Genomic DNA, 16214 nt, shown 5'->3' with positions numbered 1-16214 from the left:
CGATCTTTTACTAAGAAACGTGCCGGGAGCACCAATGGGAAATTAACACCCGCCCCCCCCCCCCACTCAATATTGGATTCTGAATGATTTACAGAATGGTTTTACTTTACAGGGAAGTACGGTCAGAACTCCCGAATAGCACCTGCGAATCTCGCGGTCCTGGGGTTAGAGTTCTTGAAACTGCTAGGAAAACGTGGTGCTAGATTTCCCGGGTCTGGCTCCAGCCCACTTCGGTTCAGAATCGCCCTGGCGCTCGCCGCCCGTGTTCCCGGCCACGCTGCCCTCTCCCCTGCCTTCTCCATGTTTCTCTAGGGCTCGTCGCCCCGGGTTTGGAACCAGAGGTGGCAGGGGAAGTGGCCTGCGTTATTTCCGGACGCTGGCCTCCCGTCCCCCCAGCCCCTCGGGTGCGGGTGCACCGGGCTACGTCCGCCTGCTCCGCGGCGTCCCTGGGACGACGGGGCCGCGTCCAGCCCCGGCCGCTCCCCGGACGCTCGTGTCCTCAGGGCCTCCGAGCCTCCGAGCGAACGCAGGCGCCGCTGCGCTCCCGGCCCGTCGGGCCACCAGGGGGCGCGCCCTCTCCCGGCGCGGGGCTGGGGTGGCTGCTTTCAGCGCGACTCCACGAGGGCCGCCGGGGTTGCCTTCCGAAGTGTACCTCGGTCCGGCCGGTTCACAAAGAATAAAAAGACGCCTTTCATGTAAGTGCAACAGCAGGTGCCTTTCCCTACCCTCTCAGCGGACGCATTCCGTTTGAATGCGAATGAGGGGCCCAGGTGCTGAAGAACCCCAGCTTTTCCCGAGGGGGACGGAGTCGGCGGCCAAAGCCAGGGTGTGCGCGGCGGGCGGGAACTCGCTGCTTCTGTCTGGCCAGCAAGGCTCGGGCCCAACAGGTGAAAGAAACCCGACGGCTGCTTCTTAGGGGACACTTGTGCCCAGGTCCTGTTTCCAGCACTGCAGGAGCTCTGCGAAAACACGCTGTTCGGGCTCAGAGCATAAAGTGGAATTTATGTTAGACGCTTCTGGCTGTTTAGAACACCTTCTGTGTTTACAGAGTTAGTAGGGAAGAATCTAGGAATTTATCTTTAATGAACTGGAAGGAATTCCGTGTAACCTAGCTCACCCAACATCCGGTTTGCAAGCTGGGCAAACATTTAACCTATACCTTAAGCGCAACGTAAAAGTGAGAATCTCTTGGGTTCTTTCTAATTTACTCCTTACAATTTTTTATTTTTTATTAATCGTTGCTACTTTCCGCACGTGATGTATAAAGCCCTATCTTGAAGATTACTTAGTTGTGATCCCGAAGAGGAATTATGTTTCTGTGTGTGTGCATGTGCGTGCATACACGCCTAGGGAAGTGTTTGGTGTAGCTATTATAATGTGTCCTAAAGCTGATTTCATGTTATGTGGCAAAATTATAACGGGTTAATTTGGGGAGATACTTTAGAGTTTTGAAAGAATGTTATGTAAAACTTCACAATGGAGTCCATTTTCAAATGTGTTGTGGAGAGTTCGAGAGAGGTAACCCTAATATGTGAAGAGGTGTTCCTGCTTGACTGATGTTGAAAAATGCCCAATCCTTGGAAACACCTGCTACACCAACACTTACTTCTAAGTTCTCTGGAGGCACAAAGTAACAGGTGCTCTTAATCACAGTCATTGAACAGTGGGATCTTATTTCTGCCTTCTTTTAATTTTCTGTATTCATTTCTTTGGACTTACTTCCTTTTGTTGGGCTTCTCTTCCCTGGTGGCTCAGAGGTTAAAGCGTCTGCCTGCAATGCAGGAGACCTGGGTTTGATCCCTGGGTGGGGAAGATCCTCTGAAGAAGGAAATGGCACCCCACTCCAGTATTCTTGCCTGGAGAATCCCATGGACAGAGGAGCCTGGTGGGCTACCGTCCATGGGGTCGCAGAGTCAGACAAGATTGAGCGACTTGACTTCACTTTCACTTTCTTTCCTTTTGTTAACTATCACTTGCTGACTCAATGGCATGTGTAGTGTCCAACTCTTTTCAACCCTATGGACTGTAGCCTGACAAGCTCCTCTGTTCATGGGGTTCTCCAAACAAGAATACTGGAGTGGGTTGCCATTTCCTTCTCCAGGGGATCAAACCCCAGTCTCCTGCATCTCCTGCATCTTTACCCCTGAACCACCTGGAAAGCTCTTTATTAACTCTAAGTACCTTCAATTTGTTTTTTCAAATGAGGCAGTGTATAAACAGGTGTGAATTTTGCCTCCCCCAGTCTTCCATAGATGGTGTAGACTGCTTATTTACCAGTAAGTCTGTTGGACAAGTTAAGTCAGATATTTTCAAGGTTGCATTTACTCATCTAAGCTTCTGGTTTATATTGTAGTAACAGGAGAATGTAGTTTTAAACAACTGCAGTTCCAGTTTTTTTGTGAGATTGATTGAACCACTTGGCTTTACTGGTTTAGATCCAGTTTTGATAACCAACCATATCTTGCAGTGTTTTTTGAGACAAAGAACATTGATTGTTTTATTTATTTTTTAGTTTTATAACCAAGGTGACTTATCTATGTATTCATGTTTAAAGATGGCCCAGTATACACAACAGTGTATACTGCTTCCAAGAGTAAAAATTGAGTATCTCAATTGCCTTAATAAATTTATGCGTGGACTCTTTTGGGAGGGACCTTCCTAAGTTAAAGGCTTTTTGCAATAATGACCTTTTGATTTGACAGCCAGGACTGTAGTCATTTTACTTTTTGAATTGCTTTGAATCTCCAAATTCTGTATCTGTTATCTCTTGGAGAGAATTGGGAGTTGCTACAATAGAAATTCAAAATAGAACACTCAGTTCTTATCTATATCCCTAGGAAGACTGGGAAGAGCTTATCTCTGTATCTGATCTTCTTTGGTGATGTCCTTTTATCCTTAGCTAGACTGGGGGAAAGATCTGGAGTCATCCTTGGGTAAGAGAAGTGATGGGTTGATTTTGAACTGGAGGCTCTGGTTAGTCTGGTTTTTTTTCTTTTCAGAAATCTTATGGTCAACCTGAATCTACTTGGCAATTTCTACAGGTTAGTCGGTCTTCCTGCCAGCTCTAGGAACTTTATTACTACAATTTATGAAAAGTCAGTTATGGACTGAATTTCTGTAACAAGGCAAAATTTCTCTACTGGCCAACATGATTTTTCTCATTATATTACCATTATATTTATCCCTTGACCTTACAGTCAGGCTTCTTCCTTTGTAAGGCTGATTTCTGTAGAGAAAGTCTAATTGGTGAGACCATTGTATTGTTGCTTTCCTTTCCCCAGATAGTCCCAGGTTTATATGTTTTATTCTGTTTTTAACATTTGGTCCCTTTAAAGAATCTGCCTGCAGTGCAAGAGCTGCAGGAGACACAGTTTCAATCCCTGGGTCGGGAAGATCCTCTGGAGGAGGGCATGGCAACCCACTGGAGAATCCCCTGGAGAATCCCCATGGACAGAGGAGCGTGGTGGGCTATAGTCCATGGTGTCACAGAGAGTTGGACATGACTGAAGTGACTTAGCACACACGCATGCCCTTTATTTTGTAATCTTTTTAACCTAGATGCTAAAGTAAAAACCACAAATTGAAATGAGTATTTGGATATTACTAAGATTTTAGTCTCTGAAAACAGGAGTTTTGGGTTTTATACTTCCCATTACATGGGCCTGTGATCAAAAGGGCATAGGAAGTCCAGCTTGTTCTCTAAGGAAGATGTTGAACACATTCCATGATAGTCCTTATTGTAATTCAGATTCCATAACATCCAGGTTGCCAACCAGCCCTGAATTAATCTCAGTTAATAGGTCAGGTCTAAAAATGTTCAAAGAATGTTCAAACTACCGCACAATTGCACTCATCTCACATGCTAGTAAAGTCATATTCAAAATTCTCCAAGCCAGGCTTCAGCAATATGTGAACTGTGAACTTCCAGATGTTCAAGCTGGTTTTAGAAAAGGCAGAGGAACCAGAGATCCAATTGCCAACATCCACTGCATCATGGAAAAAGAAAGAGAATTCCAGAAAAACATCTATTTCTGCTTCATTGACTATGCCAAAGCCTTTGACTGTGTGGATCACAACAAACTGTGGAAAATTCTGAAAAAGATGGGAATACCAGACCACCTGACCTGCCTCTTGAGAAACAGGTCAGGAGGCAACAGTTAGGACTGGACATGGAACAATGGACTGGTTCCAAATAGGAAAAGGAGTACGTCAAGGTTGTATATTGTCACCCTGCTTATTTAACTTATATGCAGAGTACATCATGAGGAACGCTGGGCTGGAAGAAGCACAAGCTGGAATCAAGATTGCTGGGAGAAATATCAGTCACCTCAGATATGCAGATGACACTACCCTTATGGGTGGTGAAGAACTGAAAAGCCTCTTGATTGAAAGAGGAGAGTGAAAAAGTTGGCTTGAAGCTCAACATTCAGAAAACAAAGATCATGGCATCTGGTCCCATCACTTCATGGGAAATAGATGGGGAAACAATGTTAGACTTTATTTTTTTGGGCTCCAAAATCACTGCGGATGCTGATTGCAGCCATGAAATTAAAAGACGCTCACTCCTTGGAAGGAAAGTTATGACCGACCTAGATAGCATATTAAAAAGCAGAGACATTACTTGGCCAACCAAGGTCCGTCTTGTCAAGGTTATGATTTTTCCTGTGGTCATGTATGGATGTGAGAGTTGGACTGTGAAGAAAGCTGATCGCCGAAGAATTGATGCTTTTGAACTGTGGTGTTGGAGAAGACTCTTGAGAGTCCCTTGGACTGCAAGGAGATCCAACCAGTCCATCCTAAAGAAGATCAATCCTGGGTGTTCATTGGAAGGACTGATGCTAAAGCTGAAACTCCAATACTTTGTCCACCTCATGGGACGAGTTGACTCACTGGAAAAGACTCTGATGCTGGGAGGGATCGGGGGCAGAAGGAGAAGGGGACGACAGAGGATGAGATGTCTGGATCACATCACTGACGTGAACTCCGGGAGTTGATGATGGACAGGGAGGCCTGGCGTGCTGTGATTCATGGAGTCGCAAAGAGTTGGACACGACTGAGCAACTGAACCGAACTGAAAAATGTTCAGCTTGGTAAATGGAAGATGGGTGCATACTAACTCAATTTTTTCTTCCTGTCCTGATCCTTTGGACAGGAAGTGTTATGAAGTTACAGTGAATTGTGAATCATTTGAGGATATTGTGGGGTTGTATAAAACAGCTTTTCTATACAAACTGTTTGTTGGCTGTGACTATTCAAAAGGCTTATCTGCCCCAAGGATCTGAGGGAGTATAGATTGGGACTGCCTTGGAACTGAAAGTGGGCTTAGTGGGCTAGAAGTGAAAATAGATTCTTTACCATCTTATTCTTTCAAAAAACCAAAAAACACTCACTTTGAAATTCCTAAATGTTCACACTCAGTAAGTGCTTTCCAATGAATGAATGAAATTAATGAATGTAATTAAGTAAATTTTTTATTAACCTTAATTTTCTTAAATACAGAGTTTTGAGATTTTTTTTTTTAATGACTAAACTTGAGTCATTCTGTTAACCTAGAAATTACTATTGTGTTTTGTGTAATTATTAGCAAGTGACTGAAATAGGTCTGTTAAGGCCATGATTTTTACCCCCTGAAATAGTAAATATTATAAAGTTTAAAAATAAATCTTTATTGAAACTTTATGTGCTTGAAAGAAAATCTGTAGAGAACATCTATTCTCTAACTGTATAATAAAGAAATTAACAAAAAGACTGATCATGGGGGAGCTAGAGTATAGCTAAAAGGAAACTCATGAGTTTTTTCCTTCAAAAATGCATTTGGCAAAAGTCTAAATATATTAATAATTAAAATTAAATAATCTGTAGCTTCAAATTTAGAAGTTAGCACTTCGCTAACTTTCAAGAATGAATTTTTAAAATAGCTTCCAGAAAGCCCCCAAATAGTAGTGGACTATTTTTGCCTTTCAGGTTCTTTGTGAAAATTCCAACCATTTGGGGCAAATCTCATCAGGATGCCTTGATGCTCAAACTTGGCTTTTCATTTTTCCTGGGATAAAGATCCAAGTCCTTAACCCAACTTCCTGGTCCTACAGTCTGTCCACTTTTCCTTCCCAACCTTTGTCACACCCACCACACTCCCTGCTGTCTGCTGCTATGACTATTACTTTTGTATATGCAATTTCCCCTTTCACTTTCTGGCCTTTTGCTGTGTTAACTCCTACTTATCTTTCAAATCTCTCTTGTCTTCTTCTTAGAAAACCTTTTTCTGACCTTTTGACTCGGTCAGATCTCCCTTGTTCTTCTGACCATCTCTGCTGCAAACATTGATGTAACAATTGAGTGATCATTTATTAACTGTCTCCTTTGCTGTATTTTAAGCTCCAGGAAGTCTGGAATCCGAATGGGTGCTGCCTGCCATTTAATCCCCAGCACTGAAGGGCCTGGCACATATAAGTATCTCAAATATTTTTAAATAAAATGAGTGAATGAGTGAGTCAGGTAATTAACCTTAGTTCCCATCTGTAAAAGACTTGCTGTTGGGATTGGATGATATAAAGTACCTACAAAGGCTAGTGTACGGGAAATTCTCAATAAGTAGCAGTGATAATTTCAGTTCAATTTGGCTTGGTAATTTATTTGGTAAAAATAATTGTTTTGCCTCCATATTTTCAAAAAAATTTAAAAATTACGTAAGTGCTCAGTCACTCGGTTATGTCTGACACTTTGCAACCCCATGGACTGTAGCCTGCCAGGCTCCTCTGTCCATAGAATTTTCTGAGGCAAGAATATTGGAGTTTGTTGCTATGCGCTTCTCCAGGGGATCTTCCTGACCCAGGGATCAAACATGTGCCTCTTGTGTCTCCTGCACTGGCACGTGGGTTCCTTACCACATGTGCCTCCTGGAAAGCCCTCAAATTGATTTATGTATTTTATTTATTTGTGTTTATGTGGGAATAAAAATAGAGATTTAAAGCATATTGGAGAAGGAAATGGCAACCCACTCCAGTGTTCTTGCCTGGAGAATACCAGGGACGGGGGAGCCTGGTGGGCTGCCATCTATGGGGTCGCACAGAGCCGGACACGACTGAAGCGACTTAGCAGCAGCAGCAGCAGTGACTGTTATTAGCTATACTCAGCTGTTAATGGTATTTCTACAGAAACGTTTGATTTTTGTTTTCATGAGTTACGAGCGAAAGTCGCTCAGTCATGTCCGACTCTTTGTGACCCCTTGGAATTCTCTAGGCCACAATACTGGATTGGGTAGCCTGTCCCTTCTCCAGGGGATCTTTCCAAGCCATAGATTGAACCTAGGTCTCCTGCCTTGCAGGCAGATTCTTTACCAGCTGAGCCACAGGGAAGTCCCTTCTCAAAAACTTGAGCGCTTGAGAGAAGGTGGGACCTACTTAGCTGATGAGGTTGTTTCTGGCTGGAAGTTCTCTTGATTTAATTACTTGTTCAGAAAATATAGATGCTTGAGAAATGTGAGTTCCTTCTTCTTTGAGAGTGATATTTAGGCTCTTACCAACAGTGAATTTTTAAGTGTAAATCTTGGGGATGGAGCCCTGTGTCTGCAATGATGTTGGAAGTTCCATCCTCTGTTAGGAAGAAGACGCACATTTGGTTACAGTAAATGATGTGTGACAGAGGTGTTTGTTGTACTTCAGAAGGCAATGAGGTTTCATGGTTTTCAGTTCTTTGGGTCATGATGATCCTGTGAAGGTGAAAGTACAACAACTCAGAATAATATTTAGAGTCTTGAACTGCATCATAAGTCCTATTCTCTAGCATTTTGGGGAAGCACTTATCAACTACCCTTTCTTATTCGATAACATGGAGTGGCCTTCTGGGGGCAGGGTTCCTGTCTTCATGGCCTGGGACTTGCTGTCTTGATCACTTTGCTCAGTGGGTTTGACATGAGAACTTTCAAGTGTCTAGCTGCAAGGAGCTGACAGTCTAAACCGGAGATAAGGCAAATAGCCCTGAAAACACTGGAAAGTCATGTAAGGGCATCTACTAAGTCATCTGGGCTTCCCAGGTGGTGTTAGTGATAGGGAACCTGCCTGCCAATGCAGGAGACATAAGAGATGCAGTTCTATCCCTGGGTCAGAGAAGGTCCCCTGGAGGAGGGTGTGGCAACCCACTGCAGTATTCTTGCCTGGAGAATCTCCATGGACAGAGGAGCCTGGCGGGCTACAGTCCATAGGGTTGTAAAGAGTCAGCCACAACCGAAGCTACTTAGCACGCATGCACCAAGTCATTTTCAGCTGGGTACTATTGATGCTTGAGGGTTTGTTGGTTCAGCAAGGCTAAGAAGAAGGCTTCCAAAGGAGACACCTCTGAGCAGGGCAGTGACCCAGGTGTTAGCTCCCTCTGAGCCTCAGTGTACAGGCCTGTTATTCTCTTATTTTGGCAGTGTATATTGAGTGGTTTATTAAAAAACTAAGACTCTCCAAATGTATGCCTAGGGTGTGGGTGAAAAAGACCCTTAATGTCTCCAGTACTCTAGAATGGAGTTCAGATAAGACAGTTTTAGACAAAAGGTAAAATATTTAAATTTCCCTAAAATATTCTGTTAATACATACAAGTCATGCTATGAACATTTCAACCTCAGGCAGGGCCAGGGTTTGTGGCAACAGACAAATGATTATCTTCCTGTTATTTGTCACCCTTTTCTCATGAACTGTACAACTGTTAAAATAAGTTTCTTTTTTCTTTTTTTTTTAAATTTATTGCTTTATTGAAGGATAATTGCTTTACAGAATTTTGTTCCAACCTCAATATGAATGAGCCATAGGTGTACATATATCCCCTCCCTTTTGATCTTCCCTCCATCTCCCTTCCCATCCCACTCCTCTAGGTTGATGCAGAGCCCCTGTTTGAGTTTCCTGAGCCATATAGCAAATTCCTGTTAGCTATCTATTTTACTGTTTTTTTCTTTTTTAAAAATAGATTTAAAATTTTTATACTTTGGCTGCACTGTGTGGCATGTGGTATTTTAGCTGTCCAATCAGGGATTGAATTTTGACTCTGCATTGGAAGGCAAAAATCTTTAACACTGAACCACCACCACAGAAATCCAAAATAAGTTGCTTTTATGCCTTACTTTTTTTTTTAAAATTATTTTTAATTGGCGGGTGATTGCTTTACAATGCTGTGTTGGTTTCTGCCATACAACAGTGTGAATCAGCCATAAGGATGTATGTGTCCCCTCCCTTCATCTATGGCTTACTTCTTTTTTGTACTTTTTGACTACTTCTCAAGTTATTGGTGGACTGAAACTGCTGAAATCTAAAATAATACCTAATGTCCTAGGCCCCAGGTGCCTCAGAGGCAAAGGGCACCATCCATGTGGCAGTCATTAGCACTGCAGCTCAGCAGGTCTTATAAATCACATTATCAGGATTGGGAGGGGTTTAGCATGCTTGCAGTAAGATGGTAGAGATTTTACCAAAAATCTCTGCTATCTTTTGATGATCACTTTCTATCAATTTACATTGAATACGTTATGTTCCAGAATTATCCAAAGATAACTGACCTTGCTCTACCTTTTTCTGTGTCACTGTCTCCCAAATGACAAATGGGTTAATTTTATTTTTTTCTGAATTACATGTTTACTGTAAGAAGAAAATAAAAATCAAGCAATTCAGAAAACTATGAAGAAGTTGAAGTCCTACTAACAGATAATATTTGATGAATATTTATTTTAAGATACTTTATTGCTAGTCATTTGATTTTGTCTTTTTGAGGGCTTGGAGTTCAGTTGTTTTGCTTGAATAGTGCTGTGGTAAGCATTCGTGTTCCTATATATTCATGCATTTATTTTACCCTGCTAGGATACATTCATAGAAGTAGAATTTTAGTCAATTTTATGCATATTAATTTTTTTGATGCTATTGCTAATAGCTCCCCAAAAGATTTCTCCAGTTGTCATTTCTTTTTTAAAAAAATTATTTATTTATATATTTTTAATGGTTTTTGTCTGGGTGGGGTCTTCATTGTTGAATGCACGAGTTTTCTCTCATTGCAGAGAGAGGGGGGTTCGTCTCTAGTTGAGGTGCACTGGCTTCTCACTGCAGTGGTTTCTCTGGTTGCAGAGCACAGGGCTCTAGAGCGCATGGATTTTTGTAGTTGCAGCTCTCAGGGTCAGTTGTTATGTGGCATGTGGGATCTTTCTGAACCAAGGATCAAACTAGTGTCCCCTACATTGCAAGGCAGATTCTCAACCACTGGACCAAGTTGTAAGGGAAACCCCAGTTTAAATTTCTAATTCTAGTTAAGAGAGACTGTTTCTCCATAAGTCTTACCAGTAGTAAGTTTTGCCACAGTTTTTTTACCTGTGCTTATCTAATAGGTAAATCAGTGTTTCATTTTGTATTTCTTTGTTCTGAATTTAAACCTACATTTTACTATTTCTTGGACAGTAGCATTTTTTCTCTGTGATTTCAATTTCACATCCTTTGTTCCTGTTTTAATTAGAGTGTTGTTCCTTTGTTTATTTTTGGTTTCCTCATTTTAAAAAGGCAATTATTTCCCCCATTTTCCATTTGTCTTTCAAACTTTGGTATTGTTGTTGTTTTGTTTTGTTGTTGCCATATACAGACATTCTCAATTTGTTCATGAGCTCATGTCAATTTTCATTCATGGTTTCTGGCTGTGTTCAGTTGCTTAAGAGCTTCTTGACTCTCACAGTAGTATATTATAAATTAACACTAAAGATCAAAATCATTGGGGATAATGTGGTACAAATAGTTAAGCCATGTATCTTATTGGCATGCTCACTAGGCTAAATTTGAAGGAAGAATAATAATATTTGGATGGGGAGAGGTAAGGATAGAAGATGGTTCTGTGTAAAAATTTGATTCAAAGCATGAAATTTCTGGCCTCGAATTAAGTTGGGGTTGCCAGATTAAGAATCCACTTGCCAATACAAGACCCAAGAGATGTGGGTTCGATCCCTGGGTCAGGAAGATCCATTGGAGGAGGAAATGGCAACCTGCTTCAATATTCTTGCCTGGGAAGTCTCTGCCAGGCTCCTGTCCTTGGGGTCAAAATGAGTAGGACACGATTGAGCATACTAAGGAAGGCCAGATTAACAAATAAAAACACAGAATACTCAGTCATGTTTGCATTTCAGGTAAACAACAAATAGTTGTGTTTTTTTTTTAATAAGTTTGTTCACTATTGTATTTTATCTGGTGACCCCAAATTAAGCAAAGTAAGTAAATAACAATATGAGAGTATTCAAAGTAAGAGCTAGCCATCTCAAAATGTACTGCTACCTTGTGTATTAAGATAGGTTATTCAGAATATATATTTTTTGGAAAAACTCTATCACATCCTAAAGATGATCCACATCCTAACAAAGTTTTTTTTGTTTGTTTCTTTTTTAATGTATGTTGCATGTCTACACAGCCAAGTAGAAGTGTGAATTGAGCTTTATCTGAGACCTAACATACAGTTGGTAGTGGTTTAGTTGCTAAGTTGTGTTTGATTCTTGCAACCCCATGGACTGTAGCCTGCGAGGCTCCTCTGTCCATGGGATTCTCCAGGCAAGAATACTGGAGTGGATTGCCACTTCCTTCTCCAAGGGATCTTCATGACCCTGGGATCAAACCCAGGTCCCCTGCACTGTAGGCAGATTCTTTACCAGCTGAGCTACAAGGGAAGCCAGTTAGCCACATTCAGTTGGAAAATTGTACTTTTTTCCAATAGCAAGGATTCCTTGTTTTATTTTCTAGATCAGTGATTTTTGACCCTGACTACACATTAGCATTACTTGTGGAGATTTATAAAAGTTATATGAGAAGATCCTTCATGTAGAGTCCATTTTAGGTTGGTCTCAGAGGGGCCTTATTGCTTAGTCACCAACTGCTTTAGTTTCCTCACCCATAAAGTGGGGGTAAAATTATTTCCTATGTCCAAGCTTCATCATGAGAGTTAAATATGTAATGCAGGTGGAGTTTTAGAAGAAGTCTGACTTGTAATCACTCTTAAATAAATGAAAGTTATTGTATTATTGTAATGAAACCATAATAGAGTTTCCTAGCTCATTGAGAACTAGAAAATGCAGTAGATACCAAGCAAAGCATGGGTAGATGAAAATGCTAGAAAGACTCACATCTGCATGTAAGAGCTGATTATGGATGTCTCTGCTCAAGCCTATGTTTAGTGGCATTCAGTTCAGTTCAGTCACTCAGTCGTGTCTGACTCTTTGGGACCCCATGAATCACAGCACGCCAGGCCTCCCTGTCCATCACCAACTCCCAGAGTTCACTCAAACTCATGTCCATCAGGTCGGTGTTGCCATCCAGCCTTCTCATTCTCTGTTGTCCCCTTCTCCTCCTGCCCACAATCCCTCCCAGCATCAGAGTCTTTTCCAGTGAGTCAACTCTTCGCATGAGGTGGCCAAAGTATTGGAGTTTCAGCTTTAGCATAAGTCCTTCCAATGAACACCCAGGACTGATCTCCTTTAGAATGGACTTGTTGGATCTCCTTGCAGTCCAAGGGACTCTCAAGAGTCTTCTCCAGCACCACAGTTCAAAAGCATCAATTCTTCGGCGATCAGCTTTCTTCACAGTCCAACTCTCACATCCATACATGACCACTGGAAAAACCATAGCCTTGACAGACTGTGGTTGGCAAAGTAATGTCTCTGCTTTTTAATATGCTATCTAGGTTGGTCATAACTTTCCTTCCAAGGAGTAAGCGTCTTTTGATTTCAAGGCTGCAATTAGCATCTGCAGTGATTTTGGAACCTCCAAAAATAAAGTCTGACACTGTTTCCACTTTTTCCCCATCTATTTCCCATGAAGTGATGGGACCAGATGCCATGGTCTTAGTTTTCGGATTGTTGAGCTTCAAGCCAACTTTTTCACTCTCCTCTTTCACTTTCATCAAGAGGCTCTTTAGTTCCTCTTCACTTTCTGTCATAAGGGTGTTGTCATCGGCATATCTGAGGTTATTGCTATTTCTCCCGGCAATCTTGATTCCAGCTTGTGCTTCTTCCAGCCCAGAGTTCCTCATGATGTACTCTCCATATAAGTTAAATAAGCAGGGTGACAATATACAGCCGTGATGTACTCCTTTTCCTATTTGTAGGTCTGAAAATCAGCCATGGTGAATTTATTTACAGCACAGAAATCATCAAAGGCTGAAATCAAGGATTTTTAGTTCTTCACTTTTGTTTTTTGGTACCCCAGAGATCCAGTTATTGACAATATCACCATGTGAGAGGATGAAGGCAAGTGACAGAGAGGTCTGGGGTGAAAAACATCATACATTTACTTTGTGGTTTGGCCTGAATTTGGACCTAGCCAGTTATGGCATATGAGAGTTGGACCACAGAGAAGGCTGAGCACCATAGAATTCATGCTTTCCAATTGTGATGCTGCAGAAGACTCTTGAGAGTGCAAGGAGATCAAACCTTGCAATTCTGAAGGAATTCAGAGTCAATTCTGAAGGAAATCAACCCTGAATATTCATTGGAAGGACTGATGCTGAAGCTGCAATACTTTGGCCATGTGATATGAAGAGCTGCTGCTGCTAAGTTGCTTCAGTCGTGTCCAACTCTGTGTGACCCCATAGATGGCAGCCCACCAGGCTCTGCCGTCCCTGGGATTCTCCAGGCAAGAACAATGGCGTGGGTTGCCATTTCTATATCTCATTGGAAAATACCGTGATGTTGGGAAAGATTGAAGGCAAAAGGAGAAGAGGGTGGCAGAGGATGAGATGGTTAGTTAGCATGATTGACTCAATGGACATGAATTTGAACAAACTCCGGGAGATAGTGAAAGACAGGGAAGCCTGGTATAGGGTTCCAAAGATTTGGACACACTTAGGAAGTGGCAACCCACTCCAGTGTTCTTGCCTGGAGAATCCCAGGGACAGAGGAGCCTAGTGGGCTGCCGTCTATGGGGTCGCAGAGTCGGACACGACTGAAGCGACTTAGCAGCAGCAGCAGCAGCAGCAGTGGCTGAACAGCAGTCATGGTATCTGTCATGCACGGACCCAGGGCTTAAGTTTTGAGTCCCTGGAGGTGGTGGATTTATGAGTATCGTGGTCCTTACCTGGTTTTAAATCTAGAATCACCAGAATATGATTGAGCTGTCACTCAAACAGTTGTTCCAAGTCTAGGGGCAAATTATTTAATCCTGCCCTCAAAAACTTAATGATTTGAACTCATAGAAACAAAGATTAGAATGGTGGTTGCCAGAGGCTGGTGGAAATGGGGGAGAGGATGGTCAAAGGGTACGCACCTTCAGTTATAGAGTGAATACAGATTCTGCGGATTTAATGTCTAGCATGGTGGCTAAAGTTAATAATACTTCATTGTGTACTTGAAATTTGCTGAGTGAGTAGATATAAAGCATTCTTACATGCACAAACACAAAGTAACTATATAAGGTGAAAGATGTGTCAATTAACTTGGTGTTGGAATCATTTCATGATATATGCATGAATGCTGAGTTGCTTCAGTTGTTCCCGACTCTCTGCGATTTCATGGACTGTAGCCCATCAGGGTCTTCTCTTCATGGGATTCTCCAGATAAGAATACTGGAGTGGGTTGCCATTTCCTCCTCCAGGAGATCTTTTGGACCCGGGGATTGAACCCACCTTTCCTGTGGCTCCTGCATTGTAGGCAGATTCTTTACTGCTGAGTCACCAGGGAAGTCCTTCATGATATATATGTGTATCAAATTATTGTGTTGTATACATTAAATATATAAATTTTTAATTGTCAATTATACCTCAATAAAGCTGGGAAAAAACAACAACAACAAGGATTTGTGGGGGATATAGCAGGGGGTTTAGGAAGTCACAAGATGAACATGGTCCATCTAACTTATATTTAGATGGATGTACCTTCTCAAAACCCAAGCCCAAAATGATGATGGTGATGATGGTGGTGATGATGAGGAGATTCCCTTGAGGTCTACTTTAGGTTAGTTTTGGAATGCTCCGAGATGCTCTGTTCATTGTCCTTTGCCTTTGTTGGGTACTCAGGTGGAAACAGATGGAAAGCATTAGAGGGTCTTCAAGCCTTAGTTTCCTCATTAATCAGAACAGAATGGTTGCCAGAGTGATATGGGTAATGGATTTTAACTGCACAGTGATTGCAGTTAGTTCCTCAATTTTCAAGAACGTTTGTTGGGTTAGGTTATAGCTTAGGAACTTAGAAGGACTTCCCTTGTGGCTCAGATGGTAATGAATCTGCCTGGAATGCAGATCTGGCTTCGATCCTGGGTCAGGATGTTCCCCTGGAGAAGGAAATGGCTTCCCACTCCAGTGTTCTTGCCTGCAGAATCCCATGGATGGAGAAGCCTTGAGAACCACAGTCCCTGAGTGGTACTTGTGGGCGACTAACATTTTGATTACTTAGAGCTAAGTAAGCACCCTGCCCAGAATCTGAACTTTGACCTTGGACCTCAGTAGCCCCAAGAGCTCTCTAGGACCACTAGTCCTAATTGACTCAGTGGAGGTATAGCTAGAGTCCTACTGCCTGACTGTTTTTGTTGATCTCTAAATAAATCAGCATTTGTTATTGTTCATTTTAACCTTTGTTTGACTTGCTTTAACAAAGAAGACATAGTAAATCTTTTCTCATAATGATTGAAACATTCTTATTGTTTTGGAAAAAAGCAACTTGTATCATTCTGCATTAAAATGTGCAACATTGTTATTTTGGATTATTTTCTATAATCCTAAGTATAAAATCATGCATTAGAAAGCCAATATGAGACTTCAAATGTCTTAACTTAAAAAAGCCCAACTATAATTGTATTATTTTAGCAAGAAAAAGAAGACTTATAATACTCAGGTATACAGTTCAGCTAAACCAGAATTTGATATTTGTACAATCTCTCCTCCTTGGAAGCTGCAGGTAGACAAAATTATTATGTATATTGTACGTATGCTGCACATACATAAAATTGATGAGAGACCCTGAAAATAAGTAAGCTCTTTGGAACCCAGACTGGATTGCCAAGCCGAGTACCCCTGCAAAACAAATTCTCTTTGTCTGAACATATGAAATGTACCAAAAGAGAGTGAAAATCAGTTTTTTTTTTTTCTTTTTTAACTTTTTTGTTTTTGTTTTTGTAGGAGAACCACCAGTGGAAGAAAAGATCACTTCCTCTGTAGACACTTTATGGGTTTCAGATTCCATAAGCTCTGCCATGTAAATTGACCCCAAAGCTAGTGAAATCCTGTTAGACTT

The 16214-nt window shown here is 41.6% G+C and overlaps 1 long non-coding RNA gene across 2 annotated transcripts in view; it reads left to right on the top strand.

The window, feature by feature from the left end:
• The first annotated feature begins 202 nt into the window (after positions 1 to 202).
• LOC129556444 (uncharacterized) overlaps positions 203 to 16214 on the top strand; it is a 30457-nt gene continuing 14445 nt past the window's right edge. The window contains exon 1 of one of the 2 annotated variants that reach the window (XR_008686007.2): positions 203 to 695. This is a non-coding gene — a long non-coding RNA (uncharacterized LOC129556444). The remainder of the gene's footprint in view (positions 696 to 16214) is intronic. The other variant, XR_008686006.2, reaches the window with a different exon arrangement.

Source organism: Moschus berezovskii, chromosome 13 (assembly GCF_049115385.1).
Source record: "Moschus berezovskii isolate FMDL1 chromosome 13, NW_MosBer_1.0, whole genome shotgun sequence".
NCBI classification, from domain to species: Eukaryota; Metazoa; Chordata; class Mammalia; order Artiodactyla; family Moschidae; genus Moschus; species Moschus berezovskii.
Note: the sequence above shows the minus strand (reverse complement) of the source record. Positions and strands in the feature narration are given on the sequence as shown.